We start from the raw sequence: 20,297 nt of genomic DNA on the forward strand, positions 1-20,297 counted from the left end.
AATCACCATGCGGTCCGGTAATTATTGTGGCTCCAATGAAAGCCCGGGGGAAAAGCCTTGCCCGCTACCGAGAAAGTGGCCCCTGGGAAGGCCAAGCGCCACAGCGCGCCCCTGTCACTGACTTGAAGCGTGCCGAGAAAGTCTGTCGCGAACTCTTGGCCGCATCGACAGCCTTAAAATCGGTGATCTCCAAGGAGAACCCACCGTTGAACTTCTGGGGGCTTCGCGAGCCCTCACGTCGGAAGACTAGTTGAGGTGAGCGAGTTGAACATTTGTAGCCGATATTTTTCGCGCGGCTGTTTCTTCTGTTATACCTCTGTCTTACTACATATTTGATATTTCGCACATTGCGGTTGCAGCTTTCTGCCCCGAACAAAAAGAAAATAAAGAAGTGCAAGCAAGTTTGTTATGTTCCCGAATTTTGTCGTAAAGCAGCTTGAATGGTGGTAAACATTCGTGTATGCCGCACAGCACCTCCGTCCAACTTTCACGGTAAGACAGCGGCAGGCACGTGCACGTAGGGCACACCATACGCGCGCGATGCTGCACAGGAAGAAGCGCCGGCTCTGGTCGCATGCATTATTGCTCACGGAGTGCTAGAGGGCACCGAAAAGGAGCACGCTGTGGAGCTGCTACGCCTGTCGGTGCGGCTATCGTGAGCCGAGCTGGTCACGAAAGGACGCCACCTTGCGGTCTTATAATGCAGAGCAAATGGGTCTGTTCGCATCGCCTTCAGTGATCGGCTGACCGTACCTTCTCCACAGTGCGCATTCGCCCTACAGATGGCTCGTCGCTCAAATTGAATTGAAAGTAATGACGTCACTGAGCTGTAGTCCTTGGTAAGTTATGCCAGCAAACGGAAAGGATAACTAGAAAGAAATCGCGAGGCAAGACACAGGGAAATGAACAGGAAGGGTTCTGGACTACATGACCTTATTTCTGAAAAACGGCGGCCCCAAAGGCCAAACGGAGCATGCGTGACAGCATGCGTGACGCTGCCTGTCCTGCTTAACACACTGATCGCCGTTGATATCGATGTTTTACAGTCTTCGTTAACTAGTCTGTATAATTATTATTGCTGCTAGAGCTGGTTTTATGCCTAATACCTTGTACTTGTACATCACAATACTACTTTTGCAACACTATCTGCTGTTAGTATGCGTGACTGATCTGAGTGTCGTTCTTTTTTTTCATACTGCTGATTTCGTAATATGCAAGCTAAGTAACTTGTTTTGGTTTATCAATGTTTGTGTTTCTCAATTTGTGGTTTATCAATTTGTGTTTGCTTCTTTTGCGTTAATTTATTCGCCCTTTTCTGCTTTATTGTTATCATTTCCACATGCACTGTTTTCCCCCCTGCTGCTGCCATAAAATGGGTTTTAGGACTTAGTCAAGGTGCTGACGCAGCTTTTTTCCTCAAGACCTGTCCTTATTCAAATGTATGTTGTATATGGGAATAAAGCGCTTACTTACTTACAATGCAAGTCACTTCGAGGGAAACAATATGCAACTACACGCGACAATCTTTATCGAGAAGCCGGAGCTCGTCACGAACAGATGGCGCACTCCACACACTTTTCCGGACCTCTTGAGTAGCGTTTCAGCTATCGGGAAAGCTAAGGCACGAAAGGAAAGAAAGACTACAGAAGATTTTCACATCTGTACAAACTTTGTTCGGACAAGTGTGTGAGCGCGCCATCTGCGTTCTTGACGAGCTCCGGCTTCTCGATGAAGATTGTCGCGTGTATGGTCGGGTACAACTTTAGAAGAAAGGGGGGACCCCGCCCAGATGGCCGAAGCGCGACAGTCAATTGCCTGCGCGACTAAAATAGTCCCGCTCAAGAAACCGTGCTTTTAAAACGCGTAATTCTCGGTACAAATAAAGACTTTTGTGTTTTGATGGCTGGCTTAATAGAGCTCGATGTGCTACAGCCCATGCCGGATCGCGGGAGAAAAATAACCCCGTGCCTTCTACAACGCTGCCCGTCGTCTGCTCTTTAGCTTCATTGCAAGTGACAAAAGTAGAAAGAGCAGCTCTGCATGGCTTTTGCCCTTGTTCGCATGTACACGGCGTATCTACTACTTGTTTTCCAAGCTTAAAATGAAACAGTTGCTATTGAAAAAGTGCTTATATAAAACAATGCATTTATCGCTGCAGCACACAGCTGACGCGACTTGGCCCAGTTATGGTGGCTAGATAGCCCAGTTCGCAGCGCGGGCGGCCATCTTCTCCGTCGGCGGAGTCACCGGCCGTCCGGCTCATGGCGTCAGTCCAGAGTGCGCGCCCATTGGTGGATGCTCGTGTGCATCCGCGTCGGAGGAGTAAACGCCCCCTTTTTTCTAAAATTGTATCCGACTATAGTTTACATGTACACGGCACATTTACTACTAGTTTTCCGAGCTTAAAATGAATCATTTGCTATTTAGCAAGTAGTTAAAGAAACAATGCATTTATCGAAACCATTACAAACCTGGGCCCAGAAGACGATCGAGGCAGGAATGATACAAAAATACTTCATCCATCATTTTAAATCTAAACTCTTGGTTTTAAACAGCACAAGATTTATATTTTTGGATTTGGATTTCACAAACCTATTTTCAAGAATGCGATATGCTTTTTTTTTCTTTCCTTCCTTCTCACTTCTTTTCTTTTTTTTTTTTGCAAGCCTGCAGTCTCGCCAATTCGCACAGCTATAGTCGGATACAACTTTAGAAAAAAGGGGGCGTTTACTCCTCCGAGGCGGGTGCACCAATGGGCGCGCATTCTGGACCGACGTCATGCGCCGGACGGCCGGTGACTTCGCCGCTTCGGTCATCTGGGCGGGGCCTCCCCTTTTTTCTAAAGTTGTATCCGACTATAGCGTCAGCGATACTGCCTGCGATCTTTCGTCGCCGTATAACGGCTCAGAATAAACGCACGGAGCACAAATGGTTAACTCGCAATAATATTTCCGGCATGACCACAAACAGCTTAGTAATTAACTCTGACGAGGAGCAGACGCACACGACTCGGCCTAGTTCAAGCGCGGGCGGCCATCTTCTCCATCGGCGGGGTCACTGGCCGTTTGGCTCGTGAAGCCAGCTTACAGTGCGCGCCCATTGGTGGAGGCTCATGTGCATCCGCCTTGGAGGAGTAAACGCCCCTTTTTTCTAAAGTTGTACCCGACAGTTGCACATTGCTTCCCTCGAAGTGACTTGCATTGCTGTAACGCATGCTCCGTTTGGCCTTTGCGGACGCCGTTTCTCAGAAATAGAGTTGTCAGCCCAGCACCCTTCCTGTTCCTTTCTCTGCTTCTTGCCTCACGTTTTTCTTTATAGTTATCCTTTCCGTTTGCTGGCAAGCCCTTACCAAGTATTATGCACCAATCCGCCCAACAAGCCACCCCTATGTTTTATAAGTCGCCGCGCCGTCAATACGTCGGCACAATCAATAACTTGCAGGAAAGTTGTAGTTAATAAGGAATTTTTATGCGCTTTCTCAAATGACATTATGCTATGCAGGCACACTTCGCGTTCGTGGGTCGTCCTTAGAATAATATGAGTGACCTCTAAATGTGCTACGTGCACAACGTACATACGCCAAGTATTTGGAGAATCAGGGTTGATCTCTGGTGCCATGCACGGCGGCTCGGCCACGACCATATTCGCGCACAAAGTGGCGTCAAACGGAGTCGACTGCGACGCTTTTGTCGGCTTGGAGCCGGCAGCCTCCCGCGTGGCACACGGGCACCATCAGCACGTCAGCAGTGGGGCGTCGGCCTGACGTTCTTTGTATGCACACACATCGTCGCATCAACCGACTCCGTCTGAGACCAATGTTGGCATTATCACGGCAGCGAGGGCAAATCGCGAACAGCTTCACGGACGACGCCACAGAAGTGTGCGTGCGCTCCAAGAAGTGCGTACTACAAGCCAAGCTGCCGTTGTCTCCCTAAAGATCTCTAGGCTTTAGGCACACGCACGAACTCGCACAAAATATACAGGAACAACCCCGCTGGCGGAAAGTACAGCCGATGACGATCAGTGCATCTCTCTAGAGACATCCACGGCGCTTGAGCTCCGCGCACATTTAGAGGCAACTAAAAGGCATACGACGACCAAGCGGAACAGTCTACTCGGAACGACAGAGGCAAGCGTGCAGATGCTCGGGAAATAAGAATAATCGCATTCGACAGGAAACGAAGGTCGCTCGGCGTCTAGATTACTGATATTAACGGTGCCCTTGTAGCTACGACACTGCAGCCTCGCATCGGTCTGAATGCTCTGTACGTACGCACGCGTGTAGTGAGGCCGTATAGGCGAAAAGAATGGCACAAACAAAAGACACAAACAAGCAAGCAGCATGGACAGCAGTGCTTTCCGAGTGCCCTTTCCCGAGGCTTGCGCGGTGCGATGATGCTTCCTTTGAAATGTTTTTTTCAGTGGCCGTCGTGAACACGAAACGTCAAGGCGTGACGCACCGGTTTCGCTCGTTTTGCGTGGCTTGCTTGCTTGTTTTCTCTTTTCCCGTTGCCTTTTAACCTGTTCTGGCAGCGGCAGAAAGAGAAAAGGCACAGAATGCGGTGCGATGTGAGCAAGCTGAAGAGCGCTCGCCGCAAGCGACGGGGGGAGACCCTGGAAGTGCTGGAGAGAGAGAGAGAGAGAGAGAGCCAAAACAAACGAGCAATGGCCTCCGCCCGATGACGCAAAGTCACGTGACCACGACAACAACCACGACGGCGACGCCCGCAGAGAGTGCGCGTATAAAAGAGGCGGTGGGAAAGGAGATCGCCAGGTTGTCCGTGCTCTCGCACGCGCCAGTGCTGTGTTCCGAGGCTGCAGCAGAACTCGCACTCGGTTTGATCCAGTTTTGAGCGGACGGGTGTGCGTGCGTGTGTGGTGCGTACGCGCGCGTGCTCCTGGGTCAGCTGCGCGCCGGGTGTTGGTCAGGCGGCGGTGTGCGCTTTCAGCCGTCAAGAGCAGTGCTTGCGAGTCGTGCGCCACGGCCAGAGACGAACGCCGGCTCTCGTGGTGTGTAACTCGTCGTGATCGACGCATGCGTTCTTCGGCGTACGAGCGCCGCCTGCAGTCGTCACCGAAGGAGCCCGCCGCATCGGCAGCCGAGGTTAGTGACTTTCGGCGCTCCCTTTCGTTGACGCATGGCCGCGGCTCCGCGTCGAAACCCCGCTTTCTAAACCGGGGTCGAAGCGTTAGTCCTAACGTCGGAGACCATTTTGGGTGGCCCCTGGCCTGGACGACCGCAGCAGCTGTTGTCCGCGTCGCGCCCCGCCTCTCGGTGTGCGACGAGATTCAGAGGCACATCGTCGTCCTTCCCGCCCAGTCCGGTTTCGATTTGTGGCGATCGTCAGCCGATTTCTTGGGACGGCTCAACTAATACAACATGGTGCGCCGTTGCTACAGCAAAATGTTTTTTGAGCGACACCGAAGGACGCCCGCTGCCAAACGCGCTCGCGTCGTACGACTCCAGTCACGGAGGAAAGTGACGTCGCGAGTGATGCATGAGTCATCGCACTCGAGAACTGTTGTCTCGCCCTTCGACGTGAAGCGTCCGCAGATGTTTGTGTTGCTAACGTAAATAGTGCGCCTCTCTGTGGCAGCGAAGGTCTCCGCGCTTCCCGTCTGACGGGTTCCGCGATGCATCCCCGGGGCTTCCGTTTTCGCCTCCGACTGAGCCGCTTTGAGCCGCACTTGCAAGTCACATGCGAATCTGACATAAGCAATTGCGGTGTGCAAATGATGCGCGATTTGGCTGACCTCCGATCGGCCACCACAGGGTTGAGCGTTTGTTCGTATTCACATTAAGGTCAGCTGCTTCGTTGGCAGCTCGCAGCTGCATTCACACCTGGCTTGCTCGTGCACCTTCGTACCGCTGCGAGGCCAGCTACCTCATAGTGCGCATTTCGCCGCATCGGACGGCACGCACAATGCCATCAGCCGAGCTTCCAGCGGTGGTGGCGCGCGCGTGTCTGGGCTGCAGTGGGCGTCGAAGACGCGGTAAACCCGTCTGGGTCTCGGCACTCCTTGTGCGCTGTTCAGTTTGTCTCACGCTGCGCCATTGTTTAAGTGTGAGCGAATGCATTTCGCTTGCTTGCGTTTTAGGCGTGCGACTGTCGTGGCTGCGTCTGTGCACGGTCTCCCACGTAACTAGCGCCAAAATTTAATAAAAATATGCGGGGCCCGCGTGGCTGGACTGAACCTAGGTAATGCTGCTTGTCGTCGCTTGGAGCAAGTCTTTTTTTTTTTTTTCGCACGAAAAAACGTGCCGCGCGCTTTTGCGGGTTTCCTTTAACGCTTGGAAAAAACATTTATGCAGCACGTATTGAGCCACAGAAATATTTATCGGTAATTTTTTACGACGGTCTACAATATATTCATTGACAATTTCCTCTAATTAAAATATTTTGGAATTAACTGATTATCTAATGAGTCGAAATACAAAAAAAAATTGTCTGACTTGCTCCAAGCGACGGCAAACGTACCTTGGTTCTGTCCAGCTACGTGGTCCTCGCATATCTTTAACTGTTGGCACTAGTTACGTGGGAGACCGTGTATAAATGTCGTCAAAATGTTGCCAGACGTTTTCAGTAATGTGAACGGCAGCGTCACCAACAGCTTGAGCTCGCCGGTGTGCGCGTCATAGTTCAGTCACCGACGCGCTGTCATTACGCACTACACGAGTCTGGTTTAATAAGAGTGTCACGTTGGGGAGAAGGAAGGCGAGTCGTGTCTTCTCGCGTGCACCTCGGTCGGTGCCACGACGACGTCCGTCATTTCCTGCGCGATAATCAAACCCGCGCCTCTGGATGCCACATACGAATTAAAGGTCTCACTAAAACGCTCTTGGAAGCCGATTCTGCGCGCTGCTCTTGAGAGCGCGGCACGACCAGACCTCGCGGCAACGCCGGGTCCTAATTGAGCGAGGCCTTGGACGGGGCCCGCCCTGGCCTTGCGCGACCTAGCTGCTCCCCCTGGGGCGCCAGCCTTTCGCCGAGAGCTGACCGACCCTTCCTTCGGCGGTGCCTCGCGCAACCTTTGCCGCCTTGGTGAGAAAAGGGAGAGCGATCGGCGGGTCGAGGCCGTCTGTCACGGCGAGCAGACGACATCGATTCGGTTTTGTTGATAAGTGGTTCAATACAAGGGCAAAGTTACACACAGGAAGTCGCCTCAAAGCAAAAACTGCGGCGGGGCCGCTTATGACGAATAAAAAAAAATGAAAGTAACGCAAATCTGCCGATATGTACAATATAGCAGAAAAGGATAAAGTTGATTGAGCAGATAAAGGACTAAATAAGTACACTGATGGGATACAAAATCGTAAAAATGAATAAGTACAAAGGAACCATGTGAGAAACTGACGCATAAACCTTATAAAACGACTAACATGGTAAAGCGTGCGGTCATGAAAACAAAAACAAAAAAATATATTGCCGGCTCTCCCCCTAATCGAGAGTAGATGTAAGCGTGAAATGGGCTACCGGCAAAGCAGATTGGTCGGAGGCCACAATCTTAAAATGGGTGTAATCCATGTCCGCAACGGCGCATCGCACCGCGCCATTTGGACTGGTCCATGTGGACAGTACCCGGCTAGAAGAAAACCGGCTGAAGGCTGCACGACAGGCAGTGAAAAACGCCAGGGAGACAGAGCGCACTGCCTCGCCATAGAAGAATGAATTCTGGGCTTCTACGTGTCAAAACCACGATATGATAGTGAGGCGCGACGTAGTATGGGACTCGGATTGACTTTGACCACCAGAGGATCTTTAACGTGACCCCAACGTACGAGACACGGGCGTTTTCGCATTTCGCCTCCACTGAAATGCGCCGTCAGGATTTGATCCCGCGACCTCGTGCCTAGCAGCGCAACACCACAACCGCTAAGCCACCGCGGCGGGTAAAGCCCCTGGGTAGAAGCGCCTGCGTGGCGCCATCTCTCGAGGTCACGCAAAACCGGCGCTGCAGAACTCGCGGACCGCTGGCGTTCAGCGCCCCCCCCCCCCCCCAAAAAAAAATTACAAGGAAGCGTATATAGAGCCCTGTATCTGCCTCTTGAACGTCGCTATTGGACATGACAAATAAAACTTGAGCGTACTAGAAGCTGCAGCTTGAGTGATGTTGTGAACCTTAGGAAGAAATCGGAATCAAAATTTCTTGTAGCTTGTTTGGGCAGTAACTAGCGTATGTAATGCGGTCCTGTACAAAGGGTTGGGGGCCAGAGACCGAATTTTTTAATGTTTTGAGTGGTTGCCCGGATGACCTCGTTCTCGCTTGCGTGCCCAGATAACGGCTGTGGTTTTTTGCTCAAAGTCGCCTACTTGAAGGTCGCCGACAACGGTAGCTAAAAGCATTTCATGCTTACAATCCGTGCCCAAGCGTGTCGCACCACGATACATGTTCGTATATCTTTTTGCCGCGGAACGTCGTCACTCAGTTCTCCGGAAATTCGAGAGAGATATGCGTGTTTGTCGCTGCGCTTATCGGAAAGGTGTACGTTGAAAGTGAGCGCACTGTCCGTCGGCGACGCAAGACCGTCAGGGCTGTGACTCGGCACGGGCGTTCTCCAATCACGGCCGCCCGTGGACATCGCGAAGCTGGCAGACAACACGAGCGTCGCGTGCTTGCTCGGGAGCCAGGGGCTGCAGTATCCCACCGCTTTCGGTCAATCTTCTGCGCGGCTTATATCTCTCAGCGCGGCATCTCGTCGAAATGGTACGTGTCTTCTGCGTTGGCTTCTTCAGTGTGCGCTCGTATCGGGTATTCCGAAAGCATTTTACCTCATTAGAGAAGTGAAACAAGCTCGTGGGTGACAGTCAACTGTAACACTGCTATACAAACCTGCAATTATATACAAAGTATTCAACTCTCTATATGTAAACATTGATATAATTCGCGTACGTATATACTGGCACAGCAGCTTAATTTCGCGACAGCTTTGTTTGGCGGATATCTCCGTCAACTCTTTCCTCTCTTCTGGACGGACAAAGACTGAACAAATATGTAAACACTGTGATAAATTAACGGTAATGCGGTAGGCGCTGTTTTGGTTATGGAGCCCCTCCCCCCCCCTCCCGTATAAATGCTAAGACGTTTACAAGTCGCCTGTTTATCAGACATGCGCACGCGTTACGCCTGTTAAATAAGCTGCTAACGTCGCGTTGAGGAAGGCTTCGAATTTATAGCACGAGAGAACGGAGAAGACGCCGGTGCGTCCACCCTTATGAATGCGCCTTATTAAGTGGCGAAAACGTGGAAGCTGTGGGCACCGTGATTTGGTGCACTTCTATAATGAAGCCTGTGAATGGTCACAACGGGATAGTAAAAGGCAGTCCTTGCGTTTTAATTTCGTGCTCGGCACTATAAGCTGCCTCAACCGCACAGCCTGGCCCACCGACCTCTGCCGTCCAGGAACCTTTAAGCGCCTTGCATCTCAATCACTATACCGAATAGAAGAAAAAAAAAATTAATGACGCCCACGTCTAACCCGTTTTCTCGTCCGCAAGCGAAGATCGCCAGCCGAAAAACAAAAGCTTCCGCATGAACAACGGGGGGTCCCGGTCCGACTCGACCCGTGGCTGTCCGGTGCCGCTCCGGGCGCACCGCGTTGAGGGACGCCGCGACGACAAGGAAATGCGTTCGAAAGAAACTGGTTTGACTCCGTACGATTAGGGTCCCCGAATCGTGGGCACCAGCGCGCTGCCGCCGAGAGCGAATGGCTGCCGTCGTTGCTTCGAGTACGCGCGCCGCCTCCGATGGGGGGGGCCTCCGGCGAGAGCTGGCGCTTGGTGCAGCCGCGCGCAGTGCTGCCCCTTCGCAGTGTCGCACACCGACGGCCGCTGTGCGTGTGCAGCATATACGCGCTGCTTGCACGAGTCGTGCGAGGCTGCCTTCGGTCTCTCGCCCACGAGGTCGAAAATTTCATTTCCGGTGTGTACCTTGAGAGAGAGAGAGAGAGTCCGTGGAGCGAAACTGCAGCCGATACTGTTGCCGCCGCGACCTGGCCTCGCGTGCTTTCTCAAAATGTAAATATCCCAATGCCGCGAAGTGGATGCATGCAAAGCCGGAAACGATAGTGTATTATACCCCGGGGAATCACGTGATGCGCTCTATGGACGCGTGCACGTGATGGTCCCGAGTGTGTTCGCGAACACGCGCAGTGCTGCACCTTAATTCAGTCGTGGCCGCTGTTGCCCGCTGTCGGTCAGACTCGCCAAGAACATCCACGGCACTGGAGAAGACCGCGCAGAGTGCATACTGCGCTCTATCAAATGTTTAACTTTGCGCGATTCGCGCTCTACTTAGTTTGTCACGCTATCTAATGCATCGGTGCAGTTGATAACGGTAAATTTAGTAACGCTACTCACCGAGCAGCGTTACTAATGGGTCTCGGCTACCAATTCCAAACACACTTAGCACCACCGGATGCAAAATCTCGAGCCTCTAACACGTGTGTCGTACCGGCTCCTGCATATTCCAGAGAAGGCCCGATACGTGTGTTACAGGCTGCATAGAAGCTTCGTATCCGGTCGTTCTGCGTTTGGAATTGGTATCTGATGCCCATTACTAGTTAACAGTGACTACCTTGCTTAGTCAGTAATGTTACTAAATCTACTGTAATCAACTTGAGTTATATCAAGGGTGTGTGGCAAACTGCGTAGTAACTAGTGTACATTTCTTTTCTAGTTAACCAGTGACGACTAATGCGCCTGCGGACCACGACGAAGGGGAACAGACGCCGTTCCTTCACGTGCCCGCACCGCAACGTCTCGTCAATCATTTTTTTTTAATTTTTATTTGTATGCTGTGCGTGACTGGCATCGTCTTCCCGGCCATATCGTTACGATCAACGACCCTGCAGAATTCAAATCTGCCGTTGAAGAGATCACACACGTCGACGTTAACGTGCACGATTATCGTGCATACTGCTACGCACCGTTATTAGTGGCACGGCCGGGGGTCGAGTGACGCTCTTGTTTCTTGCGCAGCACTTCCGGTTCATCTCCCGAGACGACCGGGGAGGAAATTCAAAATAAATCTGAAAAAAAAAATAGTGCAGTACAAAATTCATGGGTTTCATTATAGATATATCAGAGCATAAGTTTAGTTACAAGTTGAGTTACTGAAGTGTCTGGAATAAGTAGAATTAATTAGAAATCTCTGATTACCGCACACCAAAGCACAGAATCGTAGACTTTAGAGACCCACCACGTAAGTGCGACTTTGGCGAAATTACTGGAAACCCGGAAGTAGAAAGCGGAAGTAATGACGTCGTACGCAAGAATGTGGCACGATATTTAACCGGCTAATTAATGGCAAACAGTTGCCTCCGAGCTCGGTCCGCGCGTTGCGTTTACCTGAAGGTAACCCAAAGAACACCAACGCCGAGGTGCGAGTGCCACTAAGAGACACCTTAGTGAAGGGTTAGGGTCGCCCACCGTTTTTTTTTTAAAATTATTTTTTCGTATCTTGTATTCACTGACTGACTTGCATTCGTTTGAACTATATTCACCAAATTTTACTGTAATTACGTTATATCACTTGTACCTATCCCTCACGTAATGTCTCTGCAGGGACTCTTGAGGTATAATAAATAAATGAATAAATACAAATTAAATAAATACATTTAGCGAACGAATTACGTCCGATTCGTGAACGAACCGCGGTGGAGCGGTGTATTGCGACATCACTTTGGGGTATATACGCTTCATTTAGAAATGTGAATTTTCAGATCCGAGGAACTTAGGATATACTCGAAGCCTGGATAGAAACCAGCTGCGCCACCCTCAAATCGACGTGAATGCAGCGAGTATGTCGGGCGGCGAACTCGGCTGTGACGGCGCGCTGTTCGTCGCGTCAACGCGATGGCGTCGCGCGCAGCTGCGTTAAGCGAGGCCGCGCATCCTGCGACAGCGCGCCGCTTTCGTTTAAAGGCGTTTTCTCCTTCGATTAGCTGTCGAACAACGCAGTCTGAAAAGGAATGTGCTGTACGTGTGTGCCACCGGACGAGAAGTGACGGAATAGCCGTCTTTGAGCGAAGCAATGCGTCCTCTCCTGACGATACGATAAGCGACGATGGTGTGTATGTGTCTTCATTATCCCCCCTCCCCCCCCCCCTTCCGTCGGTATAACGGCGGCATCCCGAACAATGGCGTATCAACTAATTTTCGAGTGGGGAGCAAGTCACCGCTCTCTCTCTCTCTCTCTCTCTCTCTCTCTATATATATATATATATATATATATATATATATATATATATATATATATATATATATATATCGTCCCAACAACGGCAGCTGCATATAATGTCGCCTTTGACTTCCCTGCAGTACACGTTCGTTTTTCGTATGCTTTACCACAAAGCCCAACACGAAGGGCTCCTTCCAAGAGGACCGGAAGTTAGGTTAGCGGCACCTATACCCAACCTTCCTTCCACCCGGCTCCATTTCCGGGCTAGAAGGAGGTTAGGTAGATGCCGCTTTAGCGGCCAGATACCCATAAACGATGACACGTTCTTTTATTTAATGTGTTAATCACACGTTCATTTGTCCGAAAATATTGCGTTCGGAGATTATGCGGAAGTTCACGACTGGGCGGAGAATGCATACTCAGCACGGGCTCAGGTGGCACGTGAACTGTTAAGTTCGCCTCCCTTGCGGATTACCCGATTGTCATTGCAATAAAAAAGGCTGAAAAATGCGACAGTGAAATTTATCTTTGTCATCGACAGATCTAGTTTTCAATCGTACATTATGAACCATTACAGTCATAGAGTTTAATACAATATTGTAGGAAACTCTATAGTTAGTCTAGTGTTGCCAACATTTTAGGAAGCGTACGTGTCACTGAAGGGAGACAACAAAAGTCACAACTGTCGCTATAACTGTGAAGTGGATTTTAAGATTGTAGGTATTTTGAAACACTCTAATTTAAGCTATAGCTTGAAATAAATAACTTACCTAGACGTGTCATGTTGGTCTAATGTTCGTGCAGCTGAAGGAAAACAATGACTTTACCAACGCAGTACAGAGGGGTGTAGCTTTAGTAATGTATTTACTATAAGACAGAAAAATATCGAAGTTTCGGATATGAATAGTTGGTGTGTAATATTTTATTCGCATTCGAAAAGGAACTATTCGGTATTTTCTAATATCAAAACTAACCAAATATTTCGCAACAACCGACTGTTCAAATCGGGTTACTGTTCCGCACCTGCTGAACAAAGTATCGCAAATTATAATTACCAGAAGTAAAACAGCGACAAGCTTTCTGACGCAATGCAGAAACCTGGTCGGTTATACAAGCTTTGTTTTCGGTTTTGCGACACCCGCTGTTGTTGCTTAGTGGCTATGTTGCTGGGCTGCCGAGCTCGAGGTCGCGGGATCGAATCCCGGGCCACGGCGGCCGCATTTTGATGGAGGCGAAAACACACGTGTACTTATTTAGGTGTACGTTAAAGAACCCCAGGTGGTCCGAATTTCCGGTGTGCCCGGACATTATGGCGCGCCTCATAATCATATCGAGGTTTCGGCACGTAAAACCCCACAATTAATTGTTTCGCGCTGGTTAACATTTCTTGGGTTAGATCTTTTATGCATACACAAACGCCCAAGAGTGCGTGGACGCGGGAACTGTCGCCGTAGCACAATTCGTCGTGCAACGCGCGCGCAATGCAGAGGTCGTGGCTCTCACCGTCAGCCGAGTTGAGCTTTCCTCCATTTCCCACTAGCTTCTCATTCTTGCACTTCAGTTAGAAAAATATAAATAATTTGTCCCATGCTTTCCGTTCCTTCATTATCTGTTGTTTTCACATGGTTCTGACTAACGGTCGCGTGCGAGCGTTCTTATAAAACGGGCCCCTCGGTTCCCCTTCTTTTCGTCCAATACTTGACAGTCGGCTGTATAGCGCTTATGACCCACCAATTGGTCTTTCTTGCAGCCTAGTCATGTAGAAGTTTTATCTCTTACGGTGCAACCATTGGTGTTTTTTTTTTCTTGTAAAAGTCTCTATTCTTTCTAGGGCACACAAATACCTCCTTAGTGCTTTATTTTCCTTTTCCATAACTTGATATTTTTTCAACAGCTATTTATTATACGTTTTTGAAAAGTTGGCCAGTTTCAAATGCCTGTCATACTTGGAAAGCTTGTTTGCCACCAGGCTTAAAGGTGTCAAGCGGCTATTCGTGTACTTCTTCTCGTGACTGTTGTGATCTTGTGTTTAAAACGATCTTATTTGTGTGTGATCTAGTTGGCTGCGTATTCAGTGAAAGCGTGTTGCTAATTATATTTAAAGAGATATTCATGCAGTAAATATGTGCGTCTGCGTTTGTGTATTCGATATTCGATACTTACTATTTGTATTCGATTCGTATGTGAAAAAGTCGATATTCGATCGTCTACCTCTAATATTTACATACTGGATTATGACAGCTTAATTTTTTTCATTATCTTCAAATTGGAAGCTTACAAATACACCACGATTCAAAAGGAGTTTTCCTAGCATGAAAATGCATTTCGTCTGCATATTATCCCTAAATGTTTTGCGCTTGTCGACATTCGTGATAGCAGAACTAGGTTCTGTGGAACGCGCTTGGCCGCATGTTGTGAACATGGCAATGACAACAATTACCCGAGCTCTGTGCAGGTTGAATACCATACCTGCGCCCTTGATCTAGCTGCAGGCCGCCGTGAAGCACTGATTGGTCCGAAAGGTGTGAGAAGCGGAAGCGATTTGTTCAGTCTGTAGCGTGAACCAGCTAAGCCGTTCCGATATTTACGGTTTTATGCAGTATATATATCGCATTCATCTACTGTGTTCGAAATCTGAACGGAAAATTTATTCAATTTGGTCTTGGTTAATTAGTCGTCTGACACGCTTGCCGAGCGTCTACCAGTCGAATAGGTTTAATGACACCGCTGAACCCGCAACGTTTAAACAATGAGGGTTCACGTAGGTTTCGTAATTGTCAATTACATATATATATATGTATATATATATATATATATATATATATATATATATATATATATATATATATATATATATATATATATATATATATATATTCAGGGGGTTTTGTAAATAATAATAAATAAACTTCAATTTTGTGACCACAATGTCAAGGCTGTGGTGACCACTGTGCTGTGAGGCACTATCGCAATGTGAAGTGGAGGCAACCATTGGTTCATCATGGTCACGGAGCCTGTGTATCGTACAGCGAGTTTCGGCCACTTGCATGTGGCTTTTGAATATTAGAGCGCGTTCTTGCAGGCCATTTTCCAAGCAATCTTTCTCATTTATAAATTGTTAAAATATCGTCAACTGTTCATTCAAGTCACTAAAGAAGTCACTGAGTGCTAATTACAAACTTTGTCGTAAGGAGACAAGAAACTCACAACATCGAGCATCAATATCGCTAAAATGGCAACACTGATAAAATACTGGTAAATTATGAAAGCAAATTTGATTTTGCGTTTTCAAAGACGGTTGGATTAGACGGCCCCAACAAACACGGGATGATGCAAGTGATGGTAGATCAGCCTTGTTTTGTGTACAGCCCACGGCGATACAGCCTTCTCAGCAGTGCAGGCTTGCAAGGCACGTCGCGCAGGGGTCTCGCACCGCGAAGTACGCATCTCCCACTGCGCGAGGAGGCGAGGCCCGAAACCAGGGGGCACGTAATGAATAACTCCTACCCACGTCAGCCCGATTCTGAGGGAAAACTTGGCATCAGCTGCTGTTTTGTTGTATCTGTGCACTATGCAGACGACAGTGCCCGCCTTGACAAGTGTGTGTGCGTGGGGGGCGGGGAGATAAATGGCCTACTTTTCTTTTCAATTCTGACTGTGGGGGGAGGGGCGTACTTCCCCCAAACCGGTGGATGCACAAGCATGGTGTCACGCACGTACAGGCGAATGTAAGCACATATCTCACTCGATGACCACGAGCACTCGCTGTCACAACGCTGACGTGACCAAGACCGCCGGCAGCGAGGAGCGGTCACTTCGTGCTGCCTCAGTTTCACCGCGAGAACGCCTTTCACGACCGATTAAGTGAAGTAGTCTTGGAAGTTCTGGGAACCTCAGTTGCACTATTGACAGACCAAGTAGCCCGAATCAATGTCTAGATCAAGACGAGACTTGCAGAGGTGGGGGAAATTTACGAACTGTTACCGAGTGGACTCCGTGTGCCATATGCCAGTGATGAGTGCGCCGAAGAACCAATGTGACTGCACGTGAGGAGAGGCCCAGTGCTTGAGGCAGACCCGAGTGCCAGGCTCGCCGTCTACACGCGCGCACGGGCGGCGGACGCGGGGAACTTTCCAGACTCGCGCGCGCTGCTATTACAGGTGCACAGATGCATTACTCGCTCGTGTCGAAACAACCACGCGCGGGCGTGTGTTCGCCGGTCGGTTACGGCGTCATCGCTTTGGCGAGCCGATTTTCCCGCATGGCCCGAGGGCTCCCGAGTTGCGCCTACGCATGTCGACATCTTCGCGCGTGCGATGGTCGTCCGGCTGCACACAGGCTTAAAAAAAAGTTTACACCCGTTGGGGCTTATCTTGTCCCACGACGACAATCGCCATCTGTCTCACCCGCATTTCCTTTCGCTAAAGGAGTACTGACAAAAAAATTTTCCATCTTGTTTTATCCGCTGCAATAAGTAGCTGACCCAGTAATCACGGCACGAAACATTTGCTTCAGAGCACGACAGGTAATTATTTGGAGGCTCGTTTGCAGGGACGAGTCCAAGTTTAAGTTTTAAAGAGCAACGAGATGGGCCAAAGAAAGAAATGTAAATACAGCCGGTCACGTGATCGCACAAAACTGTGACGTACTCACGCCAGCGCGCTCGCCGCCGCGCGAGCTTCGTGTTGCCAGTTCGTCTGCTACGCCTGCACGTGCTTTGCGACGTCCTCGCCACGATCGTCGTCCTCCGGCGGCGACTACTTCCTGCAGACGGGGCTCGCTGCCGTGTTAGGCGTGGCCAACCACTTTTGATTGGACCCACTACAAAACAGCCACTCGGGAATTGCGGCGAGCGACGGCTATCGATATGCGTACGCACTGCTGCGAGTAGTGCGAACCATTCGTCGAGGGCGCTTTGGGAATGAAGCATATTCCGGAGCAGAATACAAGGCGGGGTAAAAGTCGGCACAGCATCAGGCTTGGGGGTGGAAGGTCATCGGACTGGTCTAAGCTTCGACGCTCGTTGCAATGGATGACCCTGACAACGACACATTAGCTCGCGACGCTGGGCTCAAGTTAAGCGATTTAAGTACTGATGAACGTGACCTGCTGTTGAGGGCTCGCGCTGCCGGCGTCGTTGCGTACTACTACGACGACGGCCTGCTATGAAAGGCGCTTCACGCGACCTCAGTAAGTCGGCGTTGAACTCCTAATCCTCTGGAGGAAAGTGCAGCGAGCACACTACGTGATTTCTCGTCTCTTTGTCAGCACGCTGTGGCAGAGGTACGGCACTTAACCACTTCCAACGGAGAGGTTCAGTCGTTGGCACACAGTTATAAGTAACATTGGATTCGCCGCTGCAACTGCCCTTGGCCAAGTTCCGCGGACCGTTTGCGCATCCCAGGACATCACATGGATGTGGCATTCTCGCTGCTTGTTCCAAATGGAAGTTTCGCGATCCAGCAGGACCACCGCAGCACGACGCGATAAAGAAACTACTGAAACTCCAAAGCGCGCGCGGCACAAAGTCGAGCGCGCAGAGTCGAGCGAAAACGAAACCTTTCGATCACCCATACTATTCAAGGGTAACGTCAAAATGTTATTTTTTCTTAGAATCGAATAGAAGTAGACAAGTAGCATTTTCTTCCGTCTTTAATCAAATGAAATTATCTTTTTAATACGAGTAGTTGAGTACTAGTGACAAATTATGATGAGTGCTTTCGTCATCGGGCTAGTACCGGAATGTCGCTGGGGAATCTCAAATCGTGTCATGCATTTACCTCAATTTCTCGGTTACGAAAGCTCTGTTTGCGATTATATTGACCCCTTAGACGTTCTAGAGCATTGCTTTATCACTTGACTTTCTGGTAACCTTCAGTGTCCCTTTAAAGCGGATCGAAGCTTCAACTGTGGAGACAAGCAAGATGCATTTAGAAAAGCGCCTCGGCCGCCACGCGTTGCATGAGCGAGACTTGCTCGGGGGTTTTTCGTGTTGCTCAGTCACCGGTCCATTTTCGTGTCGCGCATTGTTGCAGCGTTGAATGAGCGCGATCTCGCGCAGTGATTTTCCGCTGTTGACAACGCTCTCGCTGCTCGGGAAAACTCGGTCTCGATCGGCGCTCGTCTTATTTCATCGCGCGCAGCGTATCGGGTTGCGAGGTGAAAAAAAAAAAAAAAGCGTCGTGCACGTGAGCTCCTCCGCCGAACAATGAAGCGCCGCTCTTCGCGTGCTGTTCACGTGATGTCCACATGCGCCGGCAGCTGCCGGCGGTGTGCTTGCGAGCAGCGAAAAGTACGCCTGCTGGGCTATAGTTGGAGCATTGACAGTTCATGCATTTCCGGCGCTTTAAAGGAATGGGGAAAAAAAATTGAGAAGGAAACAACAGGTGCCTCTTCTTTTCTTCTCTTATAATGAAATGCATGACATCTGCTCTCTCTCGCGCTGTTGCGCCTGCCATGCAAAGCCCGTTGCACTCTGGACGCATAGTTTCGTGCGCAAACGAGAGGTGTTTACCGAACTCGGCCGACTCAGCGGAAGAAAAAAATGTGCACGGAGGATCAGTTTGACGGGGCTTTGGCTTCTGCGTTTCGCGGCCACCCGCTACACAACACTTGCGCGCTAACACTTTTCCCGTAACGACTGGGCGACCAAACTCCACAGTGAAAGTCTGGCGCTTATCTTTTAATTACCCGCATAATTTGGCGTCCACATTCGATTGGCTCAAACGCATCGTTACGTCATATCGCATTGCAACGCGAATGGCTGGTGACCGGGACACTGCGCGTGAATCGTCCGCTGTGAACGCGCTTACGTGCAAGCGCACTGCTGTAACCCTTGTGCCGTGCCGGGGCTGAATTTCTTTCGTACGCGATGCTATGCAGTATATGCAAATGCAGCACGTCGGCTGGGTTCGTGGAAGCCAATGAAAACGATTTCGATTGTCGGCTCGTTGCGCGTCATCTCGCAATCACTTTACGAGTCGGCGCCCGTCCTGTTTATACGACTTTCTTCTCTTTTTTTTTTTTTGTGCAGTCGTTTGCTTTCTGCGCGAAAGTCGAGTAATTCTTTACACGTGCACGAACTAGTGCAGCGGTATTCTCCTTCTTACTAGCGTATATAATGCTTCGAGGAGCATTTCGATCACGAGCATTTGTTTTTTTCCGCCTAAACGTGCGCACGATATAAGAACGATCAACGTAACGGCGCTCTACGTTTGAACAGTCGCTCGTCGTGGACCCGGATCGGCGAGGCAGCCAGTTTCACTCGAACGCGGTCGGGCCTCCTCACTTCGGGCCGAGATCCAACGTCGTCGCTGCAGCACGACCCCAGGCGATGTGGAGGAGTCCAGCCGCGTCGCACGCTTCTCGTCCGACCGCCGACTCGTCGGTGGCACGCATGCCCTCTCCGAGCAGCGCTGTTCTTCTGGACGCCGCCCACAAGAGACTTCGGGAAACGCGCGATTGTTGTCCTCCGTGTGCAGCCAAGGCAAGCCACCAGTCCTACGTAAATGTTTCGCACACTCGACGGCACTGCGGCGAAACGCCCGTTCGACTGTTCACCGCGCGCGCAATTGCGAGGAAAGCGAATGTTGAGCGGAACGCACCTTCTGTTGTTTACCACTGCATCGCCATGCGCCACGAGGAGACGCGAAACGACAGCACCCAAGCGCTGTAGCAATTACGAATCAATGCCAACTGAAGGCCCGATTCGCCGTCCTCTCTCGGTTTTTTTTCTTTCTTTTGGAAACGAAGGACGTCGCCATGCTGCAACCGTCGCCTTCATCGTGGCATCTGTCATCGCCAGCAACGTGGAATAGCAACGGATGTTTGCCTCCGTGCTTTTGCCGAAAGAAACCGGCAAATGCGAAGGCACGCCTTGCTGGCGGTGCGAAATGATCTGCCACCATATATGCACCACGTATGTATACCGTATATCATGCGGTGTATGTGCCGCGGGCGTATACGTGCACCGCTGTATATAGTGCTGTCGCTGTGACGCGACTGAGGTTGCTGCCGGCCGCGCGCAGTGCAGCAGCGAGTTGGCCGTGCGTGACATCGATCGCGACTGCGGCCGGACAGCACGCACGTACGCGTCATCGATCTGCGGCGGCACAAGG

General features: G+C 50.2%; 1 protein-coding gene across 2 annotated transcripts in view; it reads left to right on the plus strand.

Moving 5' to 3' along the window:
* The first annotated feature begins 4,650 nt into the window (after window positions 1-4,650).
* The window catches only part of LOC135901426 (probable E3 ubiquitin-protein ligase RNF144A-A), a 49,042-nt gene continuing 33,395 nt past the window's right edge, over window positions 4,651-20,297 (plus strand). Inside the window, exon 1 of one of the 2 annotated variants that reach the window (XM_070539830.1) lies at window positions 4,651-5,104. The gene's annotated coding sequence lies outside the window, so the exon portion shown is untranslated. Of the gene's footprint in view, window positions 5,105-19,422; window positions 19,667-20,297 lie in introns of those variants that run through there. The other variant, XM_065431215.2, reaches the window with a different exon arrangement.

This window comes from Dermacentor albipictus, chromosome 6 (assembly GCF_038994185.2).
Source record: "Dermacentor albipictus isolate Rhodes 1998 colony chromosome 6, USDA_Dalb.pri_finalv2, whole genome shotgun sequence".
In the NCBI taxonomy this organism is placed as follows: domain Eukaryota; kingdom Metazoa; phylum Arthropoda; class Arachnida; order Ixodida; family Ixodidae; genus Dermacentor; species Dermacentor albipictus.